The sequence below is a fragment of the Alligator sinensis genome, unplaced genomic scaffold (genome assembly GCF_000455745.1).
Source record: "Alligator sinensis unplaced genomic scaffold, ASM45574v1 scaffold353_1, whole genome shotgun sequence".
Classification (NCBI taxonomy): Eukaryota; Metazoa; Chordata; order Crocodylia; family Alligatoridae; genus Alligator; species Alligator sinensis.
Window position 1 is genome coordinate 90,169 of NW_005842075.1, and position 12,047 is coordinate 102,215.

The following is a 12,047-nucleotide window of genomic DNA, read 5'->3' on the forward strand; positions in this document are numbered from 1 at the left end:
CGGCAGGGCGGTGTCTGTCCAGCCTCTCTCTCACCCCACCCCAGCCCTGCTCCTGTGAGGCAGTGGGGTGGGGTGGGGTGGCAGCGCTCCATCCCCACCTGCCCCTGTGTACCCCCTGGGTGCTTTCATAGCACCCGCCGTTGACAACCCCTGGACTAAAGTATTTTGGAGAACAGAGAGAATGACCCTTTCCCCTATTCTTTCCTCTCCTTTGTAGTCAATTTACTTTATTCCTTCCTATATAGTATCACTGCTGTCTGAAAATCTATTCCTAGTACCTGATAAAGTAGGTTGTCTCCTACAAAAGCTTATGCCTCTTTCTACGAGTTAATCCTTAAGGTGCCTCATTCTGCTCTGCCTTCATTACTTGGAGTTTTACAGGCTATAACAAGATAGAGATTTTTAAGAGAAACTCCTGTCCAAACTTTTCCTGGGGTTTACTGAACCTGATACAGTGGACAATCAGAAATTTCACTTTGTGACCATGTCTCTTGATTTTTAAAGTAATCTGAGGAGTATAAGTAATGGAATGAGAATGACTTTGGTGTGCCATGTTTTTCCAACTAAATCAATGGGGGTTCCTAAACTGCCACATTTTACCTGAATCTTCAAATTGAAAATGACTGTCCCAATAATTCGATTCTATAAATGGAAAACAATAAATGTATTTTCATTTTCCATGTATAAAATCTAATTAGTGAAAGACTGTCTTAAATTCCATCCCCCCCACACAACCCTTGCCCCTAACTGCTGTGGCAGAGAAAGCAGTGGAGGAGGGCTCCCCGGTCCCCCTGTCTGCTCCCTTACCTCTTGTCCCCCTGTAGCTGTGCCTGTCCTCCGTGTGTCTTCCCTACCCTGCTGCATGCTCCCTCATCATGCACCCCCCCAGTTATCTACCTGTCTGTGCCTGTGCCGGCTACCTATCCCTTGCCCCTCATGCCTACTCCCCCATCCCAGCCCCCATGCCTGTACCTCCAATTCCTGCCTCCCACATCCTCTGCTTCTCCTACAACCTGGCCCCCACCCTCTGTTCCCTTACCCCTGCTTCCTGTATAGGCATGGGGGGACTCAAGTGGTAGGGAGGCAGGATGTAGTTCTCCCCCCCCCAGTCATACTCCCTCTCCCTTGCCAAATGAGATCCTGGCCTGGGGCAGGTGGTGGCTCAGCTCTAGCTTCAGCCCTCAGTCCACTGCCAAGCTGCTTACTGTCCAGGACCACTACTTGAATCTAAGATGAGATTTCCACTTTCCCACTCCATACTGACTGGGGAAAAAACCCTCATTTTGGATCCGAGTAAAGGCAGTATATACTGTCTTGCATTGTATTGGGGTTTTGGTTCAATAAATGCAATGTATGTTACTAGTACTTTAAATAAGCATTTTTGTTTGAGATATAGCCATTAATACAGCTGCATATAGCTCACTCACTTGATCCAGTTCAGTGAAGTGGGGGTGTCATTAGTCATTAACAAAATGGTATTGAAATATTCAGTTCATCTCCAAATGGTTTTATCTTCATGACATTTTTCCTTTTTAAGCCTTGCATTTTAAAGGGAAGCAAACAGCTTTATCAAAGGTCACCAATCAGAATTGTTTATGAACATTGCAGCACCATTTACCAAGCAATTATATAGCAAAGAAGCAGCCAAGAACTCTAGGTGCTCTTTTATCTACTGCTGCCATTGATACCTGCAGCAGTTCATTGTGTGGTGAAAAATCATTCATGCCACTGACATGGCATAGATTAAAAAACAAAAAGAAGGTGTAATTCATACATGGCCATCTCTGTATTAAGTCAGCATTATTTCTGTAATGGAGGTTTTCATTACAGTACTCCTTAAGATGTACAGTACTTCTCTGCTCTAAGGACAATCTACAGGTCACGGTCATCAGGAACATCTGCAATACAGAGTGCTGATGTCACCATACTGCTCATCAATAAAGGAAATATACTGTAGAGATCACAGAACACTTCAACAACATCCTCAATCAACAATCATCTATTAGTGAGGAGACAATTGATCAGCTGCCCCATATAGACATTAACATATTTCTTGTGGATCCTCCAACACTAACTGAGACTGTGAATTAATCTGTTGCCAAATGTTAAAGCACCTGGAACAGATTCTATACTAGCAGGTGTCTACAAGGCCAGAGGCTCTCACATGGCTTTCAAACTGGCTGAACTCTTCCAGTCCATGTGGACTCAAGGTAGTATACCCCAAGAGCACAAGGATGCATATATCATCCACTTGTACAAGCGGAAAGGCGATAGACAATCCTGTGACAACCATCAAGGCATCTCCTTGCTGTTAATAGCTGGTAAAATCCTTGCCAGAATTCTCTTGAATCACCTTGTGCAACACATTAAAAAAGGGCTTATGCCTGAGAGTCAGTGTGGTTTCAGAAAAGGATGTGCGACTACAGACATGGTGTTTGCAGCTTGTCAACTTCGGAGAAAAGCCAGGAACAGAACTCCAACCTGTACATGACTTTCACTGACATGACAAAAGCATTTGATATAGTCAGCCAGCGGGGGCCTTTGGAAGATCATGGCAAAATTTGGTTGCCCGGAGAAATTCATCGCAATGGTTTGGCAATTCCATGATGCCATGTTTGTTCGTGTTGTAGATGATGGTGAGTCATCTGAACCATTCCCAGTCACCAATGAGTCAAGCAGGGCTCTGTGTTGGCTCTAACCCTTTTCAGTATGATGTTGTCTGCCATGCTTACAGATGGCTTTCATGACTGTGACACTGGGATTGACATCAGTTGCTGAATTGAGGCTAAACTCTTCAATTTGAGGACCATTTCTCTTCAGCTTGTGACAACTTTGGTCTCACAATCAACACTAAGAAGACAGAAGTGATGCTCCAGCCTACACCAGGATAACCTTACGTAGAGCTTACCATCACAGTTGATGGCCAAACCCTTTAGGATGTGGACAAGTTCACCTATCTCGGCAGTACACTGTCACATGCAGTTCACATTGATTAAACCAATGCCAGTATTGCTAAAGGAAGTGTGGCCTTCAGCAGACTGTGTACAATGTGTGGGAACACAGAGACATCAGTCAACAAACAGAACTGAATGTCTACAAAAGCCATTGTGTTGCGAATCTTGATGTATGCATCTAAAATTTGGATGGTGTATAGCTGCCATGCCGTGAAGCTGAACCACATTCACATGGGTTGTCTGAGGAAACTGATGAGGATAAGATAGGAAGATAAGGTCCTAGACACTGAAGTTCTTATACAGGCAGGCATTCCAAGTATCCACACTCTGTTAATGAAATCACAGATGAAATGGGCAGGCCATGTCACCAGTATATCAGATGAGCAACTGCTAAACAAGAACTTTTACAGTGAACTAAAGGAGGAAAAGTGCTCTCATGGAGCCCAGAAGAAATGCTTCAAGGACTCCCTCAAGCCATCCTTGAAAGATTTCAACATTGACCCAAAGCCTTGGAAAGATCTTGCCCATGATTGTTCCACCTGGTGAGGCCGCATCCATACTGGAGCTACCTACCATCTATGAGTGGAAAAGACCTGCTGAGGTAGAGGAGAAGCGGAAACAATGTAAATCTTACAACAGCAGCACATCCACTGTTGATCAAGCAACCCAATGTGGCATTTCTTTCTCATTGTGTCATAGACAGTTCAAAGCACAAACTGGCCTGCTCATCCATTCACATGTTCACAGAAACCAAACCAATCAGTAATGTCATGATCATCTTTTAAATCTGAAGGATAAACAACTCCTTAAAACAGTTTTTCCTTTTCATTTGAGCTTATACTGGCAGTCTGAGCTGGCCCTTCTTTTCTCCAAGATGCTGTACATTTGTGCATGTGAAGTATGCATACTGCCATGATCAGAGTGTACTCTGCTTAGGCAGTCAGCCTTGGGACTAAGAAAAAGCTCTGCACTTACACAGAGTATATGCTTTTCCAAAGTTAACATAAAAATTGTGCTGTTAAGACCACAGCACAAGGAGGTCTATGTATTTTGTTACCCTGAAATGGAATCGTACCTTTCATTTCCAAGGTCTTTAATAGCAGTCAAGACAGCGACTAGTAGAAACTTTGGAAATCAGGGAGGCAAGGCAGTTTGGGGGCTGTAAGTAATTAAGTACGCAGTACTGCGGTATGCACAGCCCTGAAAATGACTAGTTCCCTTCATTTTCACAGTGTTTATGGTTATTGTCTGGGATGCTATCAGAAGCTTTGAAAATGAGGGGATATGGCAGCCAGGAAGCTGACTAGCTCCCATCATTTTCCAAGCTTCTAATAGTAGGCCTTTGACAGCTGCTTCCCCTTCAGTGTTTCTGGCACAAGTAAGAAAGTACAAGTAGACAAAATAACAGTAACTGTCTAATGTTGGCATGCAGTTAACAAGAATACAATTAAGCTGAAGTAGATCATGGCTGTCCAAATTCTAAGTGGCTGGGGGTCACACGAGCAGAACTCATACAACCCATAGGCCACACTAGGGTGAACCATGGACCTCTAGGTCACCTGCCATGCAGACGTTCCCCCCTGCCTCAGTATTCACATGGGTGCTCCTCACTCTCAAATGTTGTCCCATATGCTCAGGCAGGCACTCCCTTCCCCCCACAGCTGAACCACACCCAGGCACTCTCCCCCTGCCCCAACTGCACTATACACCAACATAGTCCCAGCCTCACCCTTAGCTCACAGTGCCATGCTGCACTTTCCTGCTCTGTCGGGCAGGCACAGAAAGCAGAAGCCAGAGATTCCAGCTAGCTGGAATGATGTGGGAAGTGGTGGTGAAGCACAAGCCTGGAGGCCACAACTTAATCCCTTATAGGCTGCTTGCAGCTTGTGAACCACCAGTTGGACAGGCCTGAAGTAAACAGTGGGTGCATCTACATGAGATGCCTTACTGCACAGGAGACTCATTTGCTGCACAATAAAACATAACTGTCTACACGTACACAGTAAATAGGGAACAAGAGATTAATTTACTGTGCTACTGGATAATCCTGTCAGATACATGCAGTATCTGGCAGCACAGTAAATGACTGCACTTAAAAGCATATGTAGATGGTGATGTCAGGATTAGTTTTCTCCTGCTGATATTAAGTCAGAGTATATTCAGTCACATTAATTGCATGGGTAGATGCGTCCAGTGGGCTTAATATGCTATGCACTTGACCAATATGCAGATAATTGGATTTTGTTAAAATATAGGCAACAGACAACAAATTGTGTGGCATTATCCTATGCAGTTAAATGAATTATGCACAAATCTGTTATGAATCAATGGAGCACACTGCACTAGTTTTAGTAGGAATAAAAGTTTGGAAGACCAGTTCAGCATACTTGATTCTGACTTTAAAAGACCATATCTGTGACATAAAGTATACATTGCCAATACTAGTTGATGTGCTGTAGGAATGTGAATACAAGCAAGATCAGAATATAACTTCACATAATCCTATTCATAGTTAATGTGTTTATAGTTTTAAAATCCTATAAAATTAGCTCATTCACATGTGTTTCTCTCGGAAGGAGAAATATGTAAAAAAAATCACACTATCAGGAATATAAATCACTATTGTATCATTTTCTGTCATTCTTTAAAAATACAAGACAAACTCATTCAATTCTATGGAAAAGAGAGAACTCTTACTAAGCCATTGTAAAAGAGGGATGACGCCCAGTGACGTCACCGGCATATTTCATGGTTCGGAGCCTGTCAACCAGAATAGGTGGGTGGAGAGTGCTCAGCAATGTTCCAAGCTGAGCATGCCACCACCATGATGTTGGATGCCCTAATCAGTAATACGTGCCAGCAGATTACTTGATACTTATTACTAGATTATATGTTTAGATGATGATGATTATGATTATCTGGTACAGACTACTAGGGTACTTATTTTTAACATATTTAGACTTTAAAAGGTATGTGCCCCTAATTATATATACAGAATCTACAATTTTGAACAGGTTCATTTCAATTTGTAGTTTTAATTTTAGCCAACAAGTCTACTGTTTTTGCAAGGTAGATATTAAATAGTTTATATGGTCATTAAATAAGTTTATATAATGTCTCCCAAGGACTGAGTCTTGTCACATGAGCTCCAAGATGGCAATGCATTTATTCCTTTATACATCTTTAAGCATATGACATGAGAGACCAGTTCTACTAAAAACAAAGAAACTGCTTGTGCTGCATGTGCTCAAGGGAATTTTTTTTTCAATTTTTTTTTTCCAAAAGCATATCTGAAAATCTATCTATAACTAGCACAAAAGATCTACTGGATCAGGTTCTTACATCAATGGCTACATACATACATTCAAATGATCTGGGAGACTAATCCCAGATTTGTTTTCCTGGTAGAAAACTTATCTGGAGACCCCTGAACATCTAGGGACAGAGGGCTTGAAGTACTGCTGTTCCCCAGTCAGGGGGCCCCTGTGCACACATCAAAGTGTACTCTTCAGGCTCCCAAATATGCCTGCAGACAGGTGGCAGTGTCAGGTTTGACCTAGAAACCACTATACAAAGCCCAAGCAAAAGTTTCTGTTATGTAACTAATGCCCATCTGCAATGATGAGGAGGAGACAGTCTTAGATAAAGGAGGCTTGAAAACAAAAGCAGAATCAGAGGACTAGGGCAAAGAGCTAATTTAAATATTAAAAATCACACCCCTAGGTGGGGAGAAAGTATGCTAATGAAACATACATGTATGTAAATGAGATACATAGCTAAAACACAGGTATAGAGACATGCTCAGTAAAGAACTCCTTGCGTCACTCCCTTATAACCAATTAGCAAACAAGAATGCTTATGAAGGTCCAATACTCCTGTATAAAAGATGCTTAGAATTAAGAATCTGGGTGCTTGTTCCGTGAAATTATTCCGCTTGCACCTTGTATTGCTAGCAATAAATCTTCTTTATACTTTCACCCCTGGTATCTTTATTGGCTTTTGCATACTGGGCACGATCCCAGACTTGAGCTGGGGCTCAACAGCAGCACTGCACAGAGCAGCCCTGATTGGCTAATCCATATTGATCAGAGTCAGCCTGTCTCCCTGCAGCACAGTGTGGGGATTGTGAAGGGGGTGTGCTCAGCTGGAGCAGTGTAGTTCAGCCTGAGTGACACTACATCTCCCTGGGGTGGAGAAGGGGGTACAGGAGCAAAACACCCTGGGGTTCTGGGGGATGTGCCACAGCCTCTTTCACAAGCAAAAGTATACAAACATCTGCTTTCCCAGGAGAAACTGTCCTGGGAGTGATTTAACCCTAGTTGTTCCTAGGTTATTTTTCTCCTGGAGTAGATATTTTTGTTCTGGGAGAAAAATCCCAAACCTCAGTATACTTGTGATTTCTACTGAGAAAGCAGTGACTCTCCCAGTAGAAACTATAAGTCCTTTACATAGCCAATGTAAGATCCAATCTAATCATACTAATTTTAAAAGAGTTCTAATTTACACTAGGATAAGTAAAAGAAAAATCAGGCTTTATGATGCTTGTGGAGTTGTGGTAATTTGTTTTCCACATAATCAATATAAACATGATCTGGATCTATTCTTAAACAGTCTTAAAATGATGAAATCTATTGTTTACCAAAAATAGAGACGTAGAAACCTAAACTAAGATATTCATTATTAAGCTGGTAGCATATGATAGTTCCTCCAAGGGGTTTCTAAGAAATCTGTAGGTCAGTGGGATCCTTCTGTCATAACAGTGTGACTCTCTGTGATTTAAGCATACAAGTACTGACATAACTACTAATCTGACAAAAAAAAAATTTGTTTTTGTTACCCTCTTAATAAGCATGCTTACCTGTCATGTCAAATTACTACTAAGTAAAAAGTATCTTCTATCTATTGTATACACAAATGAAAAATCACAGTGGCAGTCAAGTTACAAATTTAGAAGCATCTTCTCTTCCTCTGTGCACAGATATTCTATTGATATAAAGTATAAATTAGCATGTGCGAGGGGAATTACTTATATATGATAGGAGTCCCCAGTCACATGGGTCTATGGTCCATCAGATGTGCCTGAACTGCTATGTATTGATAAAGGGGCATATCTCCAGATTTCCTTATTTTCTGTGAGGGGTTGTATTTAATTTGAATTCCTAGATAGGTGCTAGAAAAATCTATATGAATTAAATAAAAAGGAGTAATGGAAAGAGAGAGGTTTAACTATAATTTCACACATTAATATGTTTCTCTTTATTTCATAGAATAGAAAACAGGGAAAGAAAAGACCTCAAAAGATCATCTAGACCATCGCCTCTGCTTCAAGATTAAGGAGCTTAACTGTTCCTGACAGATATTTACATTAAAAAAACTCCAGTGGTAGAGATTCTACAGCCTTCCTAGGTAATCTATTCCAGTTAGAAAGACTTCCTAATATCTAATTTAAATCTCTTTTGTTGCAAATTAAGCTCATTACTTTTTGTCCTGTTCTCAGACAGCAGGAGAACAATTCATTAAGCTTCCTCTTTGCCATGACCTTTAACGTATCTGAAGGCTGTTACCATGTCCCTAGAATTGTCTTGTGTTTCATTTTTTCTCAAATAAACTCAGTTGTTTCCATTTTTTCTCAAAAGGTCACGTTTCCTAGGGCTCTGGTCATCTTGCTGCAAATCTGTACTCTTATAGGCAGCATATTAACATATACATATGTGTGTGTGTGTGTGTGTGTGTGTATATGTATGTTAATACGCTGCCTGTAAGAGTACAGATTTGCAGCAAAATGACCAGAGCCCTAGGAAAAGTGACCTTTTGAAGAAAAAATGGAAACTGCTGCCTTAGATGGTTCAAGGAGGTAGCTTGTGAGGCTGAGTTAAGTTTAGATTGGCATTCAGGTTTGAGGGTAAATCAAGAGTTGTATTTAGAGTCAGACTCAATGACAGAACTTGCAACCTGGTCTCAACAGGGAGGAAATCTAACAGCTTAGTTGTTCAAATGGAGTTTCATCCACGTCTATAATATAATCTAACATCTGCATATATGCTTTTTTATGATTCTAGTTTAGATGTGGATGAAACTCCATTTGAACAACTAAGCTGTTAGATTTCCTCCCTGTTGAGACCAGGTTGCAAGTTCTGTCATTGAGTCTGACTCTAAATACAACTCTTGATTTACCCTCAAACCTGAATGCCAATCTAAACTTAACTCAGCCTCACAAGCTACCTCCTTGAACCATCTAAGGCAGTGGTTTCCCAGCCTTTTTTTCCATACCCTGCTGCTGGGAGGGGAGTGTAGCAGCAGCAGTGGCCCGGGGGCGGAGGTGGGGGAGCTCCCGGCATGTGGTGCAGCTCATCTTTCCTGTGTGGTGCTGCTGGCATTTCCCCCACTACCCTCATTTGGGTCATGACCTGGGGTTGTGTACTGCTGATCTAAGGCATTAAGTGGTGCCCTAATGACAGAATAAGCCACTACCAGTGATATGTAGCATTACTTTGTAGTTAGAGTTAAGTTCAAGATTTTCACACCTAGATCCTGAAAATCAGTGGCCTAAATATACAGGTGGCACATAAATAAAAATGCCCTAGTTTTAAAAAAATGTAGAGCACTTGCCATTCCCAATGAAGCCAACAGGAAACAAGGAAACTCATCATCTCTGAAAAATGAGTCCATTTACTCAGATATGCTTTCTGTGCTAAGCTAATGATTAGACACGAATTCTGGGGTTAACTTTAGGCATCCATCTAAACTTGAAAATATTCTCATAAGTCTCCTGCTTACAAAACTCTTGACAGCCCAGTCAACAAAAGACTACCCAGGGTAGAGAACTGAAGATGGAGTTGCACAGCAGTACACTCATTTAGTATTAAGTTTAGGAAGAACTGTATTTGATAGCTAGTGACTGGCTCAATAGAAAACCTCGATTTGCAGCAGTTCTGAATACTCACTTCAAAAAGAAGAGGTGACCTAATACTGTTCATCAGTGCCTGAGGTTGGTCATTTTCTGCATTCTCAGTTATTGCTCTCTCCTGCACGTGCTGTAGAAACCACCCTAATTGTTCAACATTTAAACTGGGTTTTGGTGGAAATTACTTCAAATCAGATATAGAGCATACATAAAAAAAAAAAGCGTTCTGTAATTTCAAACTAAGTTATTTAAACCAAAATAAGCAAACATGAAATAAATATATGCAACACCCACACACATGTCGGTTGTCTATGGCAAAGTATGTGCTTTTGGTTGTTGTGTATTGTGGTTTTTTCTGTGTGTTTCTTTTTTTAGGTGAGCAAGATGGCCCCTGTTGTTCTGGCCATGTGCTCTGCACATGGGAAGCTGGGGCCTTGTATCTGGGAAAAATATGTAAAATCCTCTGGCCTGGTTGGCCAGGGGGAGCAAAGACATTTCAGGCAGATTGGTTGAGAGAGAGACTGGAATGTGGCACTCCCTGACTGGACAAGGCTAGGGTGATATCATGCAGAGGGATATAAGGTCAGCTAGGCTGGTTTGAGGAGGAAGAGAAGCTACTATGGTAGGGCCAGGGAAAATACAGCCTGCGGGCCAGATCTGGCCTGCCAGGCAATTCCACCCAACCGAGGGGCCCTTCTGTAAACCCTCTAAGTCGGCCCTTGCTACCCCTCTGCAAGCCGGTGCCACTATGCAGGAGATGCATCTCTGGTTGCTAAGCAGCCCCCCCACCCTAGCTTGGCCTGACCCACCCCAGCCCCAAGCCAGGGGGTGCTAGAGGCAAGAAGCCCCTGCCTGGCAGAGCTTGTGCCTGACCACCCTGAGGCTATTCCCAGCCTCCCTGCCTGTGAACCTGGAAATGCAGGTATGGGCACCACTGGCCTGGGGCCAGATACTCCCACTGGGGGAAAGGGAGTGGGCATGGACATGTAGGGGAGTGTGCACTATGGGGCTGTATGGGGCCAACCCAGCCCAGCAGGAGTGCAGGAGCTCTGCGCTGTGGGGCCAGGTGGAGCTGGCCCCACATGCTGCCACCACATATGGCCAGGGACTGGGGTAGGAGCACTATTGGGCCAGGTGAGGCTGGCCCTGCATGCTGCCGACATGTACAGCCATGGACTTGGGTGGCAGCTGCATGTTATGGGGCTGGGTGGGGCTGGCCCTGCACACTGTTGCCACCTGCAGTTGGGGACTAGGGTAGGAGTGCAGGGAACTGCGTGTTATGGGGCTGGATGGAGCTGGCCCCATACCCTGGTATCACATGCAGCCAGGGAGTTGGGCGGGAGTTGCGTGTTACAGTGCTAGCTGGGGTTGGCCTTGCAAGCTGCGGCCACGGACTGGGTTGGGAGCGTGGGAGCTGCATACTATTGGGCTGGGTGGACCTGGGCCGACACCCTGCCATCACATGCAGCTGGGGACTCAGGCAGGAGAGCTATTGGGTTGGGTGGGGTTGGCTCTGCATGCTGCTGCCACCTGCGGCCAGAGACTGGGGTGGGAGCATGGAGAGCCACGCGCTATGGGGCCAGGCAATGCTGGCCCCACTAACTGCCACCACATGGAGTACGTGGAGTGTGCAAGTCCCTGGACTGCAAGGACCCCCCCCCAACACTTACCAACACCCTCCCACACACCCTATCCCCCACCATACAGCCGACACACACTCACACACTCCCACAGCCCCCACAAACACTTTCACCTCCCTCCTCACCCCCCACCATACCGACACACCCTCCCACCCCCCCGACCCCAACAACATACCCCGCAGCCACATCCCTCCACACCCTCTCCCACAGCCCACATAAACACCCCCTACACCCCACCAAACACAATATACAAGAGAGAGACTATATTTTAAGCTATTATGCAGTTGCCTCTAGATAGACTATGTAAATGCACACAAATCAGGACAAAATTGTTTTAAATAAATTAAAATAAGTTATAGTAGATGTTTGATTTTTTTAGTATATGATTGGGGGGGGGGGTCAAGTTGGCAACCACTTCCCCCGTCCCAAAAGGAGTACTTCCAGGGCAAGGGGAGGGACTTATGGTCCTAAGATGGTGACCAGGGCACCTGTCAAGGGGCAGGGCTGTTCTTGTTGCCCTCAACAGCACACCAAAACTTGTTACATGGC

General features: G+C 43.8%; 1 protein-coding gene across 1 annotated transcript in view; it reads right to left on the reverse strand.

The window, feature by feature from the left end:
* The window catches only part of BANK1 (B cell scaffold protein with ankyrin repeats 1), a gene marked incomplete at its 3' end in the record, with an annotated part of 287,684 nt that overhangs the window by 86,388 nt on the left and 189,249 nt on the right, over positions 1-12,047 (reverse strand). The window lies entirely within an intron of this gene.